This window comes from Lissotriton vulgaris, chromosome 7 (genome assembly GCF_964263255.1).
Source record: "Lissotriton vulgaris chromosome 7, aLisVul1.2, whole genome shotgun sequence".
Lineage (NCBI taxonomy): Eukaryota > Metazoa > Chordata > Amphibia > Caudata > Salamandridae > Lissotriton > Lissotriton vulgaris.
The window spans coordinates 1,701,774,694-1,701,787,271 of record NC_141695.1 but is presented as its reverse complement, the minus strand read 5'-3'; positions in this window follow the sequence as shown (position 1 = coordinate 1,701,787,271).

The window sequence follows — 12,578 nt, the reverse complement described above, 5'->3', positions numbered from 1 at the left end:
GCACAAATGGGCTAATTAAGAGTACTGCAGCCCTGGAACCGCCATACTCAGTTGCAGTCTGACCGCCGCCACCCTGGCGGTCCGACCACCTGATTTGGATGGAGGTAGTGGTCAGCCGCAAGACCAAATCCTCTGCCGGGATCTCTGATCCCGCCGTGACAGCAGTTCTGATGCAGGCTCCGCCGTCCAAATAACGATGTGCTGTCCCACAGAACTTTTCATGGTAGGGATCCTGCCATGAAAAGGTCGGTGGGACAGCAAAGAAGGGTGCCAAACTGGGCTCCTGGGCATTATAGCCCATTTAAAAATCATACGTTGTGCCCCCCCCCCACCATTCCTGCACTGTCACGGATGCCCTGTGTGGCATGCATGACATGGTGTATGCCACACAGTCCACCGACTTGCAGAAGGTGCCGAACTGCAGCAGTGTGCCTTGCAGGCCCTGTATATGTGCCTCAGCATATTGCTGCAGTGACACCGCCGCACCACCACCCCTGGATTACACATGTAATCCGGCAGGCACGATCCTGACGTCTTGGTGGTCTGCCACGGCGGTCCACCAGGAAGACTGCCAAAGTTGTAATCGGACCCTAAGGGGTCCATTAGGATATCGGGCGGATTGCCTCCGCCAGGGTGGCGGTGGCCACCGCCACCCTGGCGGAGGCAATCCGCCCGACAACCACTCTCGTTTTCCCCTCCGCCAGATTAGGATGGCGGAGGGGACAGCAGCGGACGGAAAGACCGTCCGCCACTTTACCGCCGCAGTCGCCTTGCGACCGTGGCGGTAATAGATGTATATGGTGGCGGTGTCCAATGGACACCGCCAGCCATATTACAATGGCAAAATGTGTGGGCCTTTCCGCGGCGGCAATGCCGCCACGGAAAGGCATGCGGAGATTGCTGCGGGGGCCCCCTGCAGGGCCCCCAGGTTGGGGCCACTGTCGGGGGGCACATGGGGGGTACCTATCGTACCCCCCACATGTACATATGCTAAGCGGCAGGCACCGCGCGGTGCCTGCCGCTTTGCATGTCTGAATGCGTCAACTCATGTTTTGCATTGTGGCGGGCGGTGCAGAGAGCACCGCCCGCCACAATGTAAAACATGTAGGATGTGCCCGCCACAGTGGCGGGCACATCCTAATACCCACAACGGGACCCCCGCCCTTATGGCGGGCGGTCCCGATCTCTGTTAGGGTGGCGGGCGGACAAAGTCCGCCCTCCATCCTAATGGACCCCTAAGCGTGGAATATGCTTAAAACAGGCAGTCTGCTTATGAAACAAAAAATAATTATAGCACTAGCCTATGTCTCTGTCCAAGAGGTAGCTAACCATAACCATTACAATTTATAAGGAAGCCCTTTTCACACCAAAACGAACACAAAATAATCCCCCTAATGTATTATTTTGAAGGTACTTAGGTTGACAGACTACATCGCCCTGGACACAGATGCCAACCCAAATTCCAGATACTGTGGTGGAATGTTTATAACAGCACCTTGGCACAGGAAATCAAAGCAAACAACACAGTGGAAGGATGTCACAATGCCTTCCAAGCCACAGAAGGAACAACCCAACCTACTCTATAAATGTATAGAAGCATTCCAAAAAGAGCAAAGCTGCCAGCAACTACGAACGGAGTATAATCCAGATTGCACCTAAATTTAGCAAACAAACCAAAAGAATGTACAACATGCTCTTTATAAACAACAAAGGAGTAGATTACTTTGCAGTAATAGCTAAAAACATATTATACAATAAATACTAACCAACAAAACTGCCAGATAAGTATAACATCATTTTAACCAACATTACAAATAATTTTTTATATAAATAATAAACATCATATTTTATGACATCATTCAAAACATTAAATAAAACTCCGATCTTAAATCACTGATACAGTAAAATATTATATAAATTATTTATATAAAAAATCTTAACTTTACCAAATCAAAAAAGCTCAAAGAACAAACTCAGTCCTTTACGTAAAATGATTACAACACATAAAGTACATAAGTCCAAATACCAATCACATAACACATACATAATAAAATTAACACATCTCACCCAAAACAAATAAATTAAATATGACTTAGGGCCTTATTATGACTTTACCAGTCCTACACCATCTGCTGTAGGATCGCCAAAACTGTAATATGACCGCCCACCAGATTAGAAGTTTATCCCGTTATGGCATGCGTTCCTGCGGTGGTCTGATGTCGGCAGTGTGCTAGGGTCATAGAAGGGCCTATCATGCAGACTGCCAGAGTCAGAGCGCTGACTACACCTTCCTGCATATATGCCACACTGTGCAGGAAGGAGGGGTGAAAGTCAAGCGGGCAGTACATTCCCCCCCCACATGCACACCTAGGCCCAAATCCAGCAGGTGGCCTGTTGCCATTCCGCCACCCTTTTCATAGTGAGTTCACTGCCATGAAAAGGGATTGAAATACAACTCAGAATATGCTTGCCGGTGCCAGAAGCAGCACTGCTAGCATATTTCTGCCAGGGAAAGACTGCTGGCCCAACGGGATCCTTGATCCCGGCGGTGCCAGCGGTCTAACCGCCGCAATTGTAGTTTTGAGGGTGATCCACGGGTTCAGCAGTCCAATGTACCGCCGTACTCTTAATCTGGCCTGCAGGGCCCTATTACAAGTCTGGCGGTCCGAGGACCCAAAACTAAAAAAAAAAAAAAAGAAACTTTAAAAAAGCTTACCTGTTCCAACCAACAACAACACCTTAATGCGTATACCCCAAAAATACACAAATAATTATACAAATGTACTACAAAATTAAAAGTAGCAGTAAAAAAAATGCTGCTAAATAACATTTTGAAAAAGAGAGCTATCTCCTCATAGGTATGAATCAGAAAATTTTAAAATATAGAATAAATGTATTAAAAAAGAATTAAAAGGTTATTAAACATCTAAAGCATGTCACAAAATAAAAATGTTTAAATTAATTGTAAAGTATAAATTAAATCATTTTATAAAAAAACACGTATATTTAATATATACTGTAATAACATGTCATAATTGTGTTAAGAATATGAATATGAAACAATTTATTAAATGTTGTTTTATTCATCAACTACAAATATATATGTTTCCAAATGTTAAAATATATATTAAAAGGCTTTGAAAAACGATTTTTTTTTAAAAATGTGCCACATATCTTTATTCTACGAAGATATGTAAATAATTTTATTTTTGACAAATATACAACTAACTACTTTTTAAATTATCTTTCTAAACGCCAACAATACAAATTAATTGATATAAACTACTCTTACTACATAGAAATCGAATTTAACAAAAGAGTTTTACGCTAAAATGGTTACATTAAATATTCACACTCCAACGTACACCATTTTTAAAGAAAGTGTTGGAAACTATAATCCACATTTTTAAAGTGCGAAGAATCACCCGTAAGGGTCTTTAGGCGCTGGGGGCCGTCGGGAAGACTAAGCAAGCTATTGCCCAGAGTCACATGGTGCTGGGCTAATCTGCCGCCGGCACCGGGGATAGAACCGTGATCCCCAGATTCCGGAGTCAGTCGCCCTGGCCGCGGCGCCACACCTCTTCAGGGCCTGAACCGACCCGGCGGTGGGAATCCGCCCGCCATCCTCACAGAAAAGACCAGCCGCCACATTAGGATGGCTGGGGGGTCCGCGGCGGCAAGTGCATACATATGGTGACGGTGTCTGCGAGACACCGCCAGCCATATTACTATGGCGGCGGTCCTATGCCTTTCCAAGGCATACGGTCTTTGCTTTGGGGGCCCGTTGCGGGACCCCAGGGTGAAGGGGGGGTGCACATGGGGGGTACCATACGTTTCAAAGTACAATATGGCAGGCACCGCACGGTGCCTGTCATGTTCTGCTTTGAAACGCACAACATGAATTTTTAGCATTGCGGCGGCGGTGCTTTCAGCACCGCCCGCCGCAATGTTAAAAATGCGGGATGCACCCGCCACTGTGGCGGGGGCATCCTGATTCGAGGCACGGGACCTCCGCCCCTGTGGTGGACGGTCTCTTCCACCGACAGGATGGCAGACGGACTTTGTCCGTCTGCCATCCTAATCGACCCCCAATTTGGGGAAGGAAATGATATGTACTATTCCCACTCCAATCTACACTAATTTGAGCAACAAGTCTGACACTAAGGGGGGGGGGGGCATTTACTATTCCCATTCCAATCTAAACCAATTTGGGGAAGGAATTGACACTAAAGAGGTAACATTAAGTGGCCGATTACGATGTCGTTAGGAAAGACTCCGGATGGGATTCAGTATTGCAGAATCCGATTCGAACCCTTCTTTCCGAACGAATCGTATACATTCCCCAACGACCGATTATGATCGCGGAAGCCGTTTGGGCAGTCCGAATCGGTTAAGAAAGGCATTCAGATAGCCTGAGTCTTTCGGAGCCGAATGGTACAGCTCTGTGGACATGGTTTCCAAACGAGCGATTATGATGACCAATTTGGACAGCTGTTCCGATTCGGTCTGCCCAACACGAAACGGCTGTCGGAATCTATCTTCACACGGAAGTGTCCGATTGGGACCCATGGGGTACCCAAGGAACCCCTCTTCCCAACCATGCACAATGTGGCAGGCACCATGAGGTGCCTGCCACAGGGTGCAAGGTTTTCCCCAACCACCCCTTTTTTTAATGGGAGCCTGTGTTCTTGTTTGGAACACAGGCTCCCATTGAAGTCAATGATGTTGGGAAGCATTGTAATCGGTCATTCGGACTCGCAGGACCCGATTCGCATGGAAACTATTCCGAGACCGATTAATTCGGAACAGTTTCCGAACTACATCGTAAATGGCCCCTTAGTTTTCCCACTCCAATCTAAACCAATTTGTGGAAGGTGTTGGATACTAAAGGGGTGACGTTTACTAGTCCCACTTCAATCTAAACCAGTTTAAGGAAGGTGTTGGACACTAAAGAGGTGACATTGACTATTTCCACTACAATATAAAGCATTTTAGGCAAGGTGCTGGGCAGAACAAAATGTATACACACAATAAATAACCCATGTTTACACAGATTTTTGATGTATAAAAATATACAAATTACTTAGAAGATATAATAACGCAACACAAAACCTATATAATTAAAACTTAACATCAACATGTTAAAGAATATGTTAATCACTATTGATGATTAATATATTTTTAATAATATCCGTACACTATGAAACATTACATAAAAAATCATAATCCAAAATAAAAAATCATAATATTCAATGAAACAAAATGTTGAATTCTATATAGAGAGTAATTTGTATTGCCATCAAATTAATACATATAAAAATATACATTCCCAATAATAAAAGCAATAAAAAAGGTGAATATTACAATTGTGTTTAATACATTTAATATGAATAAACCTATAACATAAATAAACAACAAAATATTCATTATACATAATAAATAAAACATAATTATTGTATTTACAATAATTTAATGATACAACATTTCAAAATGTAAAAAAAAGGTAAACATTCTTTCAAACAATTTATTAACAGGGGCATTAATATTTTCAATATTTTAAAAGACAATAAAAAAGGTATTAAATACATTTTTAACTAGATTTACAAAAAATTGTACCTTATTAAATTTTGATTTCATATATTTGATTTTTTACCAGAATTTCTATAATTCTAATAATTTTCATGTTTACAATAAGATACAATTTTATTTACATTTAATATAATTTATCAATACAATGAACATAAATACGAAATATTATTTAGAACAATTAATAATGTAAGAAAATAAATTCATATATTTTCAGTATTAATTTGCATAGCATTAAAATAATTAACAGTAAATTTAAATAAAAATATACACTTTTTAAAATTTCCCCACCCTTCTCCCATAAAAACCCATTATCCAGATAAACACATAATTAAAGCAAAATACAAAACATATAAAATCAAACACACAATAAAATACATAGAAAATAACACATACAAAGGTTATTATATACAATATTTTCTAAATCAATATTTTTTCAATAATATTAAAAACAACACATAATCAATATTTTTTCAATTATAATAAAATATCACTTAAAACTATATTCCTCCCTTCAATAATCCTGCCGAAGATATTTTTGACATCTCGATATTCTTGAAACCTTATTTTTGTATCACGATGTTGGATGTTGTGTATTCGAAATTTTGTCCAAACACCTCCAGCATAATAGTTTAGCAATATATATACAGAATTGTTGTGACTTTTTATTTTGAAAGTAAGCAATCACCAATCTTGCTTTCAGGTTTCTGCAAGCTGAGCTCACACCGTATTAAATGTGCTTAGAGGACTCACCCTAATTTTAAAGGTGTCACAGTATTCAAACGTATATGTAAGTTTGAATAACTTGTACCTATGGATACACATCTTACCTCAGTTGCAGACAATCGTCTTTTAGAGATCCGTACAGTGGTACTGGAAGCTAGCAGCTAAAAAGTTTATGCTGCAGGGGATTGTTCAGTAAACTAAATAAATATGACTACTTATTGTCTTTGACTCCAAAGAATATGTCCTGGGCATCAGATGGCAGAACAATCCCTACTACAAACACAGTTTTAGTGTCAAACCCAACACATCGAAGCTTAGAGGATGGACACATCTGGTGATACCAAGTTATCAGTAGCAAGAAAACATGCCAAAGCCAGGTTACATATTAGGGCTCACAAACAAGTGCATTTGAGTTCTAATGCAACTCTTAGCAGTGGTCATAAACAGCTGCTACGCAGATGATAATATCGCAGAGATAATTATAGTCAACCTGTGATGGAACAGAACATATTTCCGAGGCATAAAACTAAAAAATGAACAGAATTGCCCTGCTTAAGCTTGACTTCCTGTTAAAAAGAAGTGGTTATAGCAAAATGCACGATGATGAACCCATCTGTTGTAATCTGGTGAAATATGAGTTGGAGAAACGAGAGTTTAGGGAGAAAGGAAATTACTTTCTTAACTTTGAGTGCATTCCCATGTTTGGCAGTAATGATGTGACAGCTGACAGAAGTAAAGCACCATGAGTTTGTCTTTATGCTGTGATATCTGGCATGTCCATTGGCAATGTATGTCAATACATATGAATCATGCCTTTGCCTCCATAAGAGTAATCCCTCTAGCTCATAAAAGGAGGCACCAGGAAATCTTTAAAGATTGTACCTTATACACTTATGTAAGTATCTTTGCTACAAGTGTAAACAATGAAACATTTTCCCTTTACATTTTTGGTAGACTGGAAAAATGCCATTTCATTCCAAGAAGGAAGAAAGAGTAAGCGGTCCTCCACCTCTAGTCATTTTGCTTCTTAGCAGAATGCAAGTGAAACAGCCAATTCACAAAGCTTTTCTGAATTATATGTCACTCCTGTGTAGGTGTATTACACTCCTAAATGCCCAAGCCTGCTTCTCTCAGCGTTTTCTGTGAGTAGTTGTTTATTCTCTCAGACTTAGGTGTTACATGTTCATGAGTTTCTGGGAGTTAGATATGTTTATACACAAGCCTTTTCCCGTGAATGAGCATTTCTTAATTCTTGAATTTCAAGACTAAGGGCATCATTACGATGGCGGGCGGACTTTGTATGCCACAAGTCAAAATATAATTCCCTTTGGGCGAATTACCGTAGAAAAACAAATTCTTACAAACATACACATATAAACTCACCAATATCAAAATCAAATCATAACAAGGAAGCAATAAAAATTATATTAAAAAAGGCAGTGAAAACACTATAATAAAAGTAAATCTGCACAGTTTATTAGCATACACTATATTTTGTTAAAAATGGGAAACATATACAAGACGGAACACTATAAAAAATATAAATCCAACATTCCTATAAAAAAGGAGGTACAAGTGAAGGACTAAATTCCAGCAAAAACTCAGAATTTTCCTTAATTTGTCTTTCCCGTATTACTCCTTGTGCATCGACGCGTTTCGGCGGTTGTTTAATGTTTAACCACCTTCATCAGGACAATTACAATAAATGTTTCCCAATGGTTCTCAATTATTCTATGTCATTCAATATAAGATCAGGGGTACTCTGCCTCCTTCTCAGTCTCAAAAGATATTCGTCCAGCGAATTATCTCTTCAAAGTTAAAATAGTGTTATCCTCCTAGTGTGTCTTGATAGTAATTAGAGGACAACGACACTTGTATTCTGCGTTGTTTGGAAGCTTCGTGACTGGCAACATGTGCTAATATAAATATCAGTGTAGAGTGATAGAGCCACGCACGCGGTATCAGTGTGGTCGTTTACACACATATCAAAAACAATGGGGGAGGGAAGAGGATTAAGGGTCCATTCGTATCCCCTAAACAAATTTCTATCAATCAAAGGAGAATGGACACTGGTATCCACAAAACCATTAGTTTTTTGTCGAAAACCCTCATAGACTTCCTGATATTGTCGATGCGGTATATCTTTTATCCGCCCCTTCAGGAGTCATGGCATAGTCATAGGGTGATCGATTGACGTGCTGGATGCCTGCCTCACCCGAGGCTACCTCTGGTATTTGTAGAAGTGTCCAGAGATCAAAACAGTGAACTAAAAAATAGTGTCTAATCAAAAAAGTGAAAATTTTAATGTGAAAAGCTAGGCACTATTGTTTAAAAGCAAGGTTGTGATATATAGGTAGTCGAGTTATTGAACTACCATATCTTTCTTTGTAAAAAGTGTGTCGACATGTTTCAGCTCGCTGGGCCCACAGGGGTCTAAGGAGCTTTCGTCAGGACAGGTGACAAGTAGACAAAACAAAACATAAAGATAATGAAAAGTTCTCACTCACACCATTTGTGTGTGGTTCAAAATGTCATTCGGAATTCCCATGCTGTGGAAAGAACCAACATAAATTGTTATATAGGTTGGTGTCATTACCGGATGAGACGGCAAACATGAATCTATGAGCATTTATTGTGTGCTACAAAAATTCGAGGGAACCCTCTCTTGTGGGCTCACAATAAAGGGAGAAGGAGGTAGGAGAAACATTTGATGTCTGAGAAAGAAAGATTTCAAAAAAGGGAGATTTCAAAGAAGCGAATACGTCCAGATAACCTCTTGGTATTTGAGACCCAAATATTCACTTAGCACAATGGTCTACTATTGTTTACGAGAGGAGAAGGCAAAACACAGTTATACCCCATGCACCAAGATCTATTGCAGCGCGTTTGTTTAAAGTGGGGAAAAGTAAGTGATACGTTACGTTTTTTTGGAAGCGCGTGCAACGTAGTGTGTTGATTGCTTAAAAAAGTTACCGATTATCGTAACCCATGCAAAATCAAAAAATTACCTTTTGGGTGTTAAGTTCGTACTTCAACAGGGGACCCCAGAGTCGCTTCTGGTATTATACTATTAGAAAAAAAGGGGACCGCTGGTTAGAACCGTTACTCTGCTTACCCGTTAAGCTGGAACTTAGGAAACCACCATTCTTACCCATGCGGTCCAATTCTCAACCCTTGTGCTGACTCTGCCCCCGGCTATGGGCGTTACTCTGTTTCCCCATTCTAAGTAAGGGGCGTAAACACAGAAAACGGACAGCTTGTTGGAAATAGGTACTTTAAAGATGGAGGATACGCGAGTGTCGTAACTCGATCATCGTAAACAATAACACAAAGTGTAACGAAATCTGTGTTGTGCCTTTGGTTTCTCGCACAGATAACAAGTTCACTACGACTAATCCCTTCTTATCTCGTATTGGCAGAGAAGGAGTGGAAAGGTGAATACATAGTTCATAGCGAGCGAAACCTCTTACAAAAAGGTCTCTTTTGATCATAGTGTGAATTTGTTTTGAGGGGTCTTATCCTGCTAAGGTAGGGAAATTCTGGACCGGACAATAGATTTAAAATACTCGGGAAGCATATTGCAAAAAATGATATGTGTATCATAGTATGAGTTGAATACTGGTACAAGGCAAGGATCAAGCAGAAAATGTTCATGTTCACAAAATGAATTTACTGTTTTTCATTATAGTGTGTTTTTTCAGGATATTGCGACATAGCTGGTTATCGCTCAGGAGTCAGTTGATAACAACACTTCTGGTCAGATCAGATCAATAGAGTTGGTGCCATGGGACGTGATCATTCATTCCCACTATGTCTGTCTTAAGCCGGTCCACCCATCTTTGTTCTTTCTCGAACAGAATTTGTTCTGCATTTTGATTTCTGGGTTCCAACATTTCCAGGACTGTCCATCTTAGATCATCACACGTATGACCTGCTTCTACGAAGTGTGTACAAAGTTTTGTAGTATTTCTTTTCAATCTCACATTACTCCGATGTTCTCCTATGCGGAGTTTGATTTTGCGGCAGGTCATGCCAATGTACTGTTTTCGGCATGGGCACGTAATTAGATAAATTACGTGCGTTGAATTACAATTCGTATGGCTCCTTTGGGTCCATACCATGTTGTCATTTAATTGTAAGGTCTTGGTACTAGTGGTAAATTTGCAGACCCCACATGTGCCACAAGGGTAGTGTCCTGTGACTGGCCTCATGTGTGTATCTCTGATGGTAGATTTCAGTAATTGTCTCCTAGGTCTGGTGTGAACGAGGACGTCCTTCAGGTTCTTCGTCCTTCTATTTGCAAATCTGGGTTTTGGCCACTTTAGGTGTCCTGAAGTTAGTATCTGCCAGTTCTTTCTTATGATTCTCTGAACGTCATAGGTTGCCGGGCAAAAAGTGGTAACGCAAGTGACAAGGTCCTTTATAGGTTCCCTGTTTGTATTCTGTAGAAGGCATTCTCGTGGCTGATTCTTTGCACGTTTTTTACATTTCGATATTATTGCTGAAGTGTAATCTCTTTTTTGTAATTTGTTACTTAATTCTTGAGCTTGTTGTTTGTAGTCTTCCTTTTTACTACAGTTGCGTTTATGCCTCAAAAATTGACTGTAGGGAAGATTGTCTCGCAATGGGCGAGGATGATAACTGTAATAGGACAATAAGCAGTTCTTAGCAGTGGGTTTAGTGAAAGTTTTTGTTTCCAGTTTTCCATTTTCAGAAAAGATGGTCAGATCTAGGAAGTCAATTTTCTGGTTGTGTGCAGTGAAAGTGAATCTTAGCCATCTGTTTCTCCCGTTGAGCCATTCCATAAAGGAGATGAGATCAAGTTGTGTGTCCCAGACAAGTAAAACATCATCGATGTAACGTTTCCAGTATTTTATACTGGAAACGTATGGGTTGGTATTGTGGAGAATACTCTCTTCCTCCAGGCGGCTCACATACAGGCCCGCTACCGAAGGCGCAAATGCGCTGCCCATGGAGGTACCATGGCATTGCAGGAAGAGTTGGCCATTATACTCAAAATAGTTTTCTTGTAACGCCAATCTGCAGCATTCAAGTATGAAGTGGCGTGGGGTTTTGTACGTCAAATCTTGCATAAAGAGTAGATCCTCCAACATCTGTATGGTGTCTTCTTGTGGTAGACTGGTGTAGAGGGACTCTACATCTAGTCCAACCAATAACATCGTATCTTGGTTAAATTCTACATCCGTAATTTGGTTCAGGAGGTCTCTCGTGTCCTTTAGATAAGTAGGGGTTTTTTGAACCAATGGCTTTAGGTATTTGTCGGCAAACTTCGAGAGGGGTTCCAATAGAGATCCAATACCCGATACTATCGGGCGTCCTGGTGGAGGTAACTTGTTTTTATGCGTTTTCGGCAATGAATAGAAGAATGGTACCTTTGGCTCCTTAGGTGTTAAAAATTCAGCCTCTTTCTTGGATATCCATCTGTTGGTCTCTGCCTCATGTACCATAATTGCAATTGTGTTAGTAAGTCTCTCTGTCGGGTCAGTGTCCAATTTTTTGTAGAAAGTTTCATTCGACAGTAAAGATAAACACTGTTCATTATATCCTTCTTTTGTCAGGATTACCACACCGCCCCCCTTATCAGCGGGTTTTATTATAATGTCTTTGTTGTCTCTTAGTTCGAGTAAAGCTTGTTTTTCTTTGTTATTCAGATTTTGATAGGTCTTTTTCTTATTGTTTATCTCGTCGATCCCTTTCATGACTGCTTGTTCGAAAGCTTGTAATTCTACGGGCACTGCAGCGATTGGCGGGCAGAACTTGGATTTTCTCCTTAATTCAGTATCGCCTTCCTTTACTTGATTGGGAGAGTCATTGAAAAAAGCTTTTAATTTAAGGGTTCTACAAAATTCAGACACCTCACATTTGAGTTTGAATCGGTCTGTAGAGGGTGTCGGTACAAAGCCAAGTCCTTTGTTTAGGACATTTGTCTGATCTTCTGTCAGGGATACAGTCGTTAAGTTCACTATTAGTGAGTCTTCTTGCTCGGTCCTGGTTGAGCTGAGGCCATGCTCCTACACACACTCTATCAAAACTTGTATTTAAAAATCCATTGCTGATTAGAAATCCCAGGATCAGGGAACCATTAGTAACACGTGATTTTACCAGCGTGCACTCCCTATCGGCGCTCAGGCAAAAGCGTCCCGCGTGCTGGCAAACTAAGCTGGAAACTGCTATATTCTAATAGAGTAGATTTCACTTGCTGATTTTGCAAAATGATGGCAAGGGTATTGTGTCAGTACATCACA